Raw genomic sequence first — 10626 nt, 5'->3', positions numbered from 1 at the left:
CAGGAAGTACATTCCATAGTTATCTCATTACCACAGAACAAATGGGATACTCTTATGGACGGAGCAGTATGGACGTCTCATGACTATTAGCTTAACAAAGACCTAGTCTTAGTGGCCCTGGGAATACATCCCTGTGCCGTACTCATGACTTCAACTTAAATAAGACCTCTGTCTGCTTCACCCATCCCATGACAATCATGATCTGAACATGTCTAGCTAACTATGGGGCTTATTGTATAGCGCGGCTAATGACTCCAGTCATTAGCCGGCCATATGCCCCCAAGTCATTTTCACAAGGCTAGATGGTCACATACTGCGGAGAATCTTGCACACAAAAGCAGATACATAGAATCCAATGATAAAAAAGTATATCATTTCCAACACATACCGTAATTTCCGGTGTACAAGCCGCGACTTTTTTCCAAAATTTTGAACCCTGCGGCTTATAGTCAGGTGCGTCTTATATAAGATTTTTTTCGTGATTTTTGTGATGACTTGATCACTTTTACTCTTAACACTATTATATACAGTAAAAGCTACAAAACAAACTGACAAATAAGTCGTTTTCAAATCAGACGAGTAAAAACTGGTCAAATATTTTTTTAAAAAGATATTACAAGTGAAGACAATTTGCAATTCTAGTAATGACACATAAATTTGATGCACAATTTGTCTTCGCGGGCCACATAGAATGATGTGGCGGGCCGTATCTGGCCCCCGGGCCTTGAGTTTGACACCTGTGCATTAAACCAATGATTCAACATATACTGTAATTCTACAACAGACCACAAGTAGATACACTTTCACACTTATTTTTCTGTTTCATTTTAACTTGTGTGTAGCCCTTTGGCACTTTTAGCCTTTGTACCCGCTAAACAACGTATTTTTGTACATTCTTTTAAACTGGTGGATATTTGGACTTTGCTTGAGTTCCTCACTTAGATTGTTAAAGTCCCAAAGTCCCAATGATCATCGTCACACACACATCTGGGTGTGGTGAAATTTGTCCTCTGCATTTAACCCATCCCCATGTGATTTTGATCCATCCCCTGGGGGAGAGGGGAGCAGTGAGCAGCAGCGGTGCCGCGCTCGGGAATCATTTGGTGATCTAACCCCCCAATTCCAACCCTTAATGCTGAGTGCCAAGCAGGGAGGCAATGGGTCCCATTTTTATAGTCTTTGGTATGACCCGGCCGGGGTTTGAACCCACAACCTTCCAGTCTCAGGGCGGACACTCTACTACTAGGCCACTGAGCTGTTCCATAGTTTGACCCCAGTTATAGTGATGCAAAAACTTTTTAAGGTTGTTCTTATGTTTAAGATTTTGAAGTTGTGATTCCCCCTTAACTTATAACCTCCCTCCCGATTCCTAAATAAGTTTTGGATATTTTCTGGTAGTTGTTTTGCTTACTTGCTATACATGATGATTGCTGTTTGGTAAGATACTATGTCAGTGGATTTCAATAGTTTGGATTGTATGAAAAGTGGATTTGTGTGTTCCAAGTAGTTGACTTTATGAATAGTCCTTATTGCTCTTTTCTGCAGAATGATAAGTGGCTGTAGTGAAGTTTTATAAGTATTCCCCCAAACCTCAGCACAGGGCAAGACAAGAGAACAATAAAGTGTACGAAGTGAATGATAATCCAGTAATTCTTTTGCTTTGTATATGACTGCCATGCTTCTTGAAATTTTAGACTTTACGTTTTTGATGTGTGGCCGCAACGGATGCTAACTGCCGTCAACCGTCATACCATCAGAGAAGAAGAAGGGGTGGCCTGTCCTTTTCGTCGTCCTTTTGTCGGTTACGGTGAGTCTCTGCGTTGCTCTCTTTCTGGAACCGCCTTAAACGAGCACATGCGGTGATATTACCGTGTATTTTACCGACGTTTATCGTCGTTAAACAGATAGCGTTACTGTGTGTGTTTGTTTAGAGGACAAAAAGTTAAAATGCAGTTTAATTGGCAGTTTCCACGCCGGTACGCGTGGACGTTCCACATGTTAGTTGCTATGCTAAGAGTCTTCTGGTCAGTTTTACACCCCCACGCATTGGCACGTTGCATTCCGCGAGATTGCGATTTAGCCGAGAAAGGGGTTGGGGTGGCACGGTGACGCACTAGTTAGCACGTCCGTCTCGCAGTGCAGACGTTCTGGGTTTAATTCTGGCTTTAACGGTTCGACTCGCTTCCAGGTAACACTGCGATCAAGCCAGTCGCACGGGAAGCGTGCCCATATTATAGGCTTTACGTTAAAAGAGAGCGAAGGAAAAGCAGGGCAGTGCTATAGTATGTAAGCGCCGGTATAGAGAGCGAAGGGAAAGCATTGCATTACGATAGCATGTAAATGCCGTTAAAGAGATCGAAGGGAAAGCATAGTGTGATAACATGTAAACGCGTCCGTTTTTTTTCCAAATGATAAATGTGTAAATCTCATCCGTGTATATCAAATTAACAAATTCTTAAAAAAATCTGAGGAGCATTCAACATGGGACTATCATCCTGCAATTTTTGCGGTCAAAACGTTACATGACCTGTGAGCTATTGAGTTAAAATGCTCATTTACAGTAATAAATCGGATAAAATAATAAGCATTCAACTGAAAATATGTATATCTCAACCAGGCCATGTGGGACGACCATCCTGCAATATCACGGGCCATTAGGTCACATGACTCAGGAGCTATTGAGGAAAAATGCAAATATTTACAGTTATAAATTCATTTAAAATATTTGAAGCATTGGAATAAAGTTCTAAGTGGTGTATCACAACCAGCCCATGTGGGACTATCATCCAACAGTTTGGGGTCAATAGGTCACATGATCTGGGAGCTATTGAGGTAAAATTCTATTTCCAGTAATACATTCAATTTTAAAACAAGCAGGCATTCAAATGAAATTCTAGGAGGTGTATCTCAACCAGCCCATTTGGGACTATCGTCCTCCACTGTTTTGGGTCAATAGGTAACATGACCTGGAAGCTATTGAGCTAAAATTCTAATATTTACAGTAATAAATTCATTAAAAATATTTTAACCATTGGAATGAAATTCTAAGAGGCTGAATAGCTCCCAGGTCATGTGACCTATTGACTTCAAACTGAAGGATAATAGCCCCACATGGTCTGGTTGAGATGCACCTCTTAGAATTTCATTCCAAAGCTACGAATATTTTGAGTGAATTCATGACTGTAAATATTAGCGGTGTAGCTCAATAGCTCTCAGGTCATGTGACCTATTAACCCCCAACTGTGCAGGATGATAGTCCACATAGGCTGGTTGAGATACACCTCATAATATCATTCGAATGCTTCAAATATTTTTTGTGAATTTATGACTATAAATGTTAGCGCTTTAGCTCAATAGCTCCAGGTCATGTGACTTTTTGACCCCAAACTGTGAAGGATGATAGTTCCAAATAGGCTCTATGTGATGAATGCTTAAATTCTTTTCAATGAATTAATACTGTTAATAGCGTTTTTGCTCAATAGCTCCCAGGTCATGTGAGCCAATTATATTAAAACGCACTGCTGTGGCTATTTTGAATGTGTGCATCAAGATGGATGGATGAATGGAAGTATTGGAGTGTGTAGTGAAATTGTTGACATAAAATATTCTCTGCAGCTTTGCTTTGCAGACGACCTGCTAATCAACATGCAGAATGACGCTGGTGAATTTGTGGACCTCTACGTCCCTCGTAAATGGTGAGCAAATGTAATGGTTGTGGTACTTAAAATGCGCTTGTCGAACGTCAATCCTTGAAGGGGACAATGGTTGAGATATTTGGAGGCCAGGGTGGAAAGACTGGCTTCACACAATTGGCACACTGTCAACCCCCACGGACTAGCAATTTGCCCCGTTGACATATTTATGTGCGTGTGCCAGGGTTGTCACGATACTAGAATTTCAGTCGTCGGTACCAATACCTGTGATTTTCCACAATTCTCGATACTAATTTGTTATCATGGTAAAAAACAGAATCGACTTACTTTTAAAATCACTAATCCATCTGCTATAGCCAGGAAGACTTGCGCACATACCTTCAACATGTGCCCAAACGTAATTTTCCAAGATGGCGGCGCCCTGTGAGGCTGCGGCCAAGCCGGCTCCCGATAAAAATGTGTGTTTTGTGTTAAATGTACCGTCCAAATCGTCTCCGAGAATCGCATACGACAGAAGTACACTATTGGGACTTAGAAGCAACAACTGCACAAAGGATATATCCGGAGTTAACTTTGCCATGGATCGCGAAACTATTCGCGGTCTTGGAATAATGTCCCGAGACAAAGGAACCTCTGAGGCAGCGGGCTCCCCCTCCCCCACCAGCCGACACTGGAAGCAGCTGAAGCGGCGGTGGAGTCTGAGCACACGCCGGAGGAGAAGGCGAGGTTCCCGAGCCGGCATCAAACACCGACTGAAGAGAAACCCTCACAAAACAGCACTTCCATCTATTCTCCTTTCAAACGTGCGGTCGTTGGAAAATAAAATGGACTATCTCAAGCTGGACTTAACTACAGAACGAAAGGTGAGAGAATGCAACGCGATCATCCTCACAGAGACGTGGCTTCACAACAACGTTCCGGACAGCGCCATTAAACTGGATGGGTTTACAACTTTCCGCGCGGACAGAAACCACACCAGCACGGGTAAATCTCGAGGAGGTGGTGTGTGGATTTACATTAACAACAACTGGTGTACAAACGCTGTAGTTACTACAAGTCACTGCTCAGAGAACATTGAGTTTTTAACCCTCAACTGCCGTCCATTCTACCTACCGCGTGAATTCAATACCGTCAACATCACAGCTGTTTACGTCCCCCCCAGCGCTAACACAAAGGACGCACTCTCCATACTGTACAAGTCTGTGAGTACACTACAGAACACACACCCGGACTTGGTCTGCATAATCGCTGGCGATTTCAACCAGGCCAAATTGAAAACAGTAATGCCACACTTCCACAAGTGTGTGAACTTTGCAACAAGGGGAGAAAACACACTTGACCAGGTCTACGCAAACATCAGACAGGCCTTCAGAGCCCTTCCCCACCCCCACCTGGGTTCATCAGACCATCTCTCTGTTATGCTAATTCCAGCCTACAGACCTCTGTTGACGAGAAGCAAACCAACTGTGAAGCAGATCAGGGCCTGGCCAGAGGGCTCCACAGCAGCTCTACAGGACTGTTTTGAACGCACAGACTGGTCTGTCTTCAGGGAGGCGGCCACCACCAACCAGGACGTCAACCTCACCGAATACACAGACTCTGTAACTGGATACATAACGAAGTGCATGGAAGATGTAACCGTCACCAAAGACATTACAGTGAGAGCAAATGAAAAACCCTGGTTCACCAGGGAGGTACGTGAGCTCCTGAGGGCACGCAACGCTGCTTTCAAGTCTGGGGACAAGGAGGCCCTCAAGACTGCTAGGGCCAACTTGCACCGGGGCGTGCATATGGTCAAAAAATCAACTCACACTTCACAGACACAAAAGACCCAAGACGCCTGTGGCAAGGCATCCAGTCAGTCACAGACTACAAACCATCCCCCCCACCGTGTGAGGACAACATAGACTTCCTCAACTCTCTCAACACCTTCTTCAGCCGGTTTGAAGAAAACAACACCACAACACCCACAAAAACCCCAGTACACCCAGACAGCACAACACTTCAACTGGACCCAGCGGACGTGAAGAGGACCCTACTCAAGGTGAACCCCAGGAAAGCTGCAGGTCCAGACAACATACCCGGGCGCGTGCTCAGAGACTGTGCAGACTCACTCACTGACGTCCTCACAGACATCTACAACACCTCTCTGAACCAAGTCATCATACCAGCAATTTTCAAAGCTACCACCATCGTACCACTACCCAAGAAGTCACCAGCATCATCACTGAATGACTACAGACCCATAGCACTCACTTCCATCATGATGAAGTACTTTGAGAGACTGGTGAAGGCCCACTTAACATCCACCCTCCCCACTACTCTGGACCCATACCAATTTGCCTACCGCCCCAAGCGCTCCACTGATGACGCCATAGCAACAGCACTCCACCTCTGCCTGGCTCATCTGGAGAACAAAAACAGTCACGCGCGGATGCTGTTCATTGACTCCAGCTCTGCGTTCAACACAGTCATCCCCCAACATCTGGTGAATAAGCTGAGTACAATAGGCGTCAGAACTTAACTGTGCAACTGGCTGCTGGACTTTCTAACGAACAGACCGCAGACAGTCAGAGTCGGAAACAACTCCTCAGCGACCACCGTCATAAACACCGGGGTGCCGCAAGGATGTGTGCTATCCCCCCTGCTGTTCACGCTGATGACCCACGACTGCTCTGCCAGATTTGAAACGAATCACATCATCAAATTTGCAGATGACACAACAGTGGTGGGCCTCATCAAAGACAACGATGACTCAGCATACAGAGAGGAGGTACAGCAACTCATCACCTGGTGTGATAGGAACAAGCACAAGCAGACTGAGTAACAGCTTCTTTCCTCAAGCCATCAGACTCATGAACACACTGAGGAAAACCACTTGAACATTCCAAAGTCACCATGCCACTTGGCACTTTACTCTTGCACCTTATATACAGTTATACACTTTTTCACTTTACTTCTATGACCACTGATTGTACTTCTGCTGCTGTGTATGTATGTGTGTGTGTGTGTGTGTGGGTCTGTATTGTCAATACTCTTATTACACACCGTGTGTGTGTGTGCGTGTGTGTGAATGTGAGAGAGAGTATTTTATTGTATAGTACTGCACATGTTTATAAGCATGTTAGTGTTTGAATGACTGCAATGTGTAAGTGTGCATTGTCTATGTTTATGTTGTGAATGAATATGTCAGAGAAAGAAATTGTAAATTCAGTATGAGTAAGTTAGCTGTGTGTGTGTTTGTGTTGTGTGTGTTGTGTGTATGTGTGTGTGAGAAAGAAAGAGATTTATGTCAATGTCTTATTTAAATGTTTTTAGTTAAACTGCACATTGGAGACTGGTCAAACGCAATTTCAAACTTCTGTGGTAACCCTGTTACATAGGATTTTTGACAATAAAGTAAACTTGAACTTGAACTTGAATCTGCTTCTCAACCTTCTGAAACGGATTGTGGTTGAAAACCGAGGTTTGACTGTATTTTTATTAATCAATGGAAACACTGTTTTTTAAATTATTATTTTTATTTTCTTTTTAAAAGCTCTGCGAGCAACCGGATCATCGGAGCCAAGGACCACGCTTCCGTGCAGATCAACATAGCAGAGGTAATCTTTTTCCAACTTACCGTATTTTTGGCACAATAAGGCACTTGGGGTTAAAAGGCACAATTGCAGGGTCTGTTTTGTATTTAATCCACACATAGAGCGCATTATCGGGCCTATTTATGGCATGACTTATGGTAAACAAAAAGTTATAGGACCAAGACACTGAGATTGGTTGTACTTTATTCTACTGTTTAACCATGTACTCTATGTACTCACATTATTGTTAATAGATATTTATATGCAAATCCGTCCAAGTCCATGACTTCTGTATCCAAATTAAACAATTGGGCAAGTTTGCCATGAAACATGCCAAGTTCCATATTGTCTTGTCGTCACGTTGCTCTTCTGCAATGATCCTAACTTTCCAGAAAGCTCTAATTGTGCCTTGTAAGCAGTGTTCCGTCTAATTTTTCAAGTGACTGTGCAAACACACAAGCTCCCTGTGCACACTGTGGACCACTGTGTGCAACACCAGAATGAATGAATGAATGAACAAATAAATAAATAAATAAATAAATCTTGTCAATGAGAACTTTAACTTGCTCGGGGTCGGATTTTGTTTTGTGTGACAGCTCGTTCCTTTTCTGTCGATCTTTTGCGTTCTTTGCAATAACGTACCGATCCGCTCTCCCATCTTGAGTCTTTGTACAATTCCAACAGCTTTCAAATGACATTTCTGCTGAATGTGACGCGCGAGGTAGTCCAACTTCCATTTCTTCCGTATTTTTCCCTCCGTAAACTCGCCCGCCACTTTGGCTTCACTGCATGTTTTGCAGAGGAGACCTTTCTCATTCAAAAAGAGAAAATCTCACCCAGTTTCACTGTTTCCTCTTGTAGTTGCACACACTCCAACAGCCATCCAAACTTAAAAGAAGCATCTCTTATTTATTTTGGCTTGGCGAGTGGATGTGTCGCTGCTCATTCGTTTCGCCATGATTAGCTAATTTAGCATTTGCATCGCTTGACTCTGCCGCACTGCATGGATAGGCAGGACACATATGTGTCATACATATACTATGTAGCCTAAGTGAAACATATCATTGGCTGGACAACTGTCAATTACTGATTTACACTACAAAAAGGCACAGAAAGAAAATCATTCATCCACTTAATTAGATTAGAGTACGTCTAACAGTAGATCTTAATCAATCAGTTTATGCTGAATTGTATTTTGTGCGCAGCATGTAATTTCATGTGCGCCAAGACTGCACGACCAGTCCGCAATTGCGCAGCTTAGAGGGAACACTGCTCGTAAGCACGTCTCTTTGTCTATGCCAGGGTTCGGCAACCCAAAATGTTCAAAGGGCCATATTGGCCCAAAAAAAACAAAAAACATACCTGTCTGGAGCCTTAAAAATCTAAAAGCCTTTTATAATGCAACATAGTGTCAATACATAAGTTGTATGCCTACTATTAAAATAATCTAAAGAAAAATAGTGGTGTCAATTTGATCACTTCTTCTTGCGGCCCATTAGAGTTCACGTACTTGCATAGCAGCGGTGTCTGTTCGATATCGGTCGCGTCACTCGACTCACCCATCACAGGCAATTGAAAAAGCTGTAGCTGAATTGATGTCCTTGAGCTTGAAAGACTGCATCCATGCGGTTCGACAATGATTCATATTGATGAAATCATCAGGAAAGAATGCAGTCTTGCGTGCCTCTCAAGAGTTCAAGATTTTTTGGTTTTGTCTTCCAAGCGTCCGCCATCATTCTACCCCAAACATGCTCAATGATGTTCGTGTCTGGTGACTGGGCTGGCCAGTACTGGAGCACCTTGATCTAGAACAAGGGCGTTCTATTCAGCCTACTCATACCCCCACTCTGTTTCTCTTAATAAATATGCCCTTGCAGGAAGGAGGGTTCAGACTTCATTCCTTCAATGGGTGAAATCTCCACCTGCAGGTGTCTAAAAGAACTTGCTTGTCTCCCGTGGTGTTCTTGCAAAATAAGTGTGAGTGAGCAAATCTCTAACACCAATCATAAAAGGTGTTAGAGTTGTGCTCACTCTAACTTATTTTGCAAGAACCACACGGGAGACAAGCAAGTCCTTTTAGACACCTGCAGGTGGAGAGTTCACTCGCTCAGGAATGAAGTCTGAAAACCCTCCCAACTGCAAGGACATATTTATTAAGAGTGGGGGCTGGTGTAGACTGAATAGGAAGCCCAAAACATATCAGGGGGAACTTTTACGACCTTGTGTAGGATGAGACAAGGTAGGTTATTTATTACCGGTTGCATTCCAACATAATCATCCGATAAGGATAATCTGAAAAACCCTAACAATTGGGAAGAGGTAGCTAATATTTCTTGACATTTTAGTATGTTGATATTGCCTTCTAACTTGCAAAGGTTTTGCTAGGATTGGGTGTATTGTATGACAAGCCGACAAAACTTGTTTTGCCAAACTCTGACCTTTCTGTGTTCATTAAAAGATCAATATTTCTGCAGTGAAGCAAATTTATTTTCATACATTACACCTCATTTGGGTGAGTCAAAGTCAGGTTATAAGCCATTGTTTCTACAACATGGACAAGCGACAGAACTTCTGTCAGACACTGTATATAGTTTGTCCTTGTTCAAGCTCTATGTACGTTCTGTATTATATGTAATGTGGATGTATTTCTATGTATGAAATAAAGTCATTCATTCAACTATGTCTGCTACAGGTGGACAATGTCACGGGTCGTTTCAACAGTCAGTTCAAGACCTATGCCATCTGTGGCGCCATCCGCAGAATGGTGAGTCATCCTGGATTGTGTTCAATGGTTCAAATGCTTGTGGTTTTTTACATGTGCGTGTTCTCTCCTAAATGCAAAACAGGGGGAGTCTGATGATTCCATCCTCAGGCTGGCAAAGAATGATGGTGTTGTTGCCAAGTAAGATGACATTTTTGTCATCAGCACGTATCTTGTGTTATAATGTGCATTTTTCTCTCCATAGGAACATCTGAGTGATATCTTTAAAATAAAATGTAAGAAAATCCAAATGCTTTATTGGTCCTGGTTTTTATTTTATTTTTTTTATTTTTTAGCGCATAGAGCACATTTGTTTTGTTTGTTTTTTAACGTCCATTAGATTACAATTACAAAGTGAATAATTATCCCAGTAAAAATACTGAATTTTTGTCCTGTCATCCGTACATACATCATCTACCGATTATCTAGAGGTTGGGCCGTAGAGGCAGCATTTTCAGCAAGAAAGCCCAGACTTCCTTATCTCCAGCCACTTCTTCTAGCTCTTCCCGATGTATCCCAAGGAGTTCCCAGGCCAGCTGGGAGTCGGGAGCTGTGTCCAAATTCACAGGGTGCGTTCTCCGAAGGCCGTTTTTTAGGATGTATGATGTAACTTTCGGCGTGACTCAGCTGCCCA

The sequence above is a fragment of the Syngnathus scovelli genome, unplaced genomic scaffold (assembly GCF_024217435.2).
Source record: "Syngnathus scovelli strain Florida unplaced genomic scaffold, RoL_Ssco_1.2 HiC_scaffold_23, whole genome shotgun sequence".
Classification (NCBI taxonomy): domain Eukaryota; kingdom Metazoa; phylum Chordata; class Actinopteri; order Syngnathiformes; family Syngnathidae; genus Syngnathus; species Syngnathus scovelli.
This window is presented reverse-complemented; position numbering follows the sequence as displayed.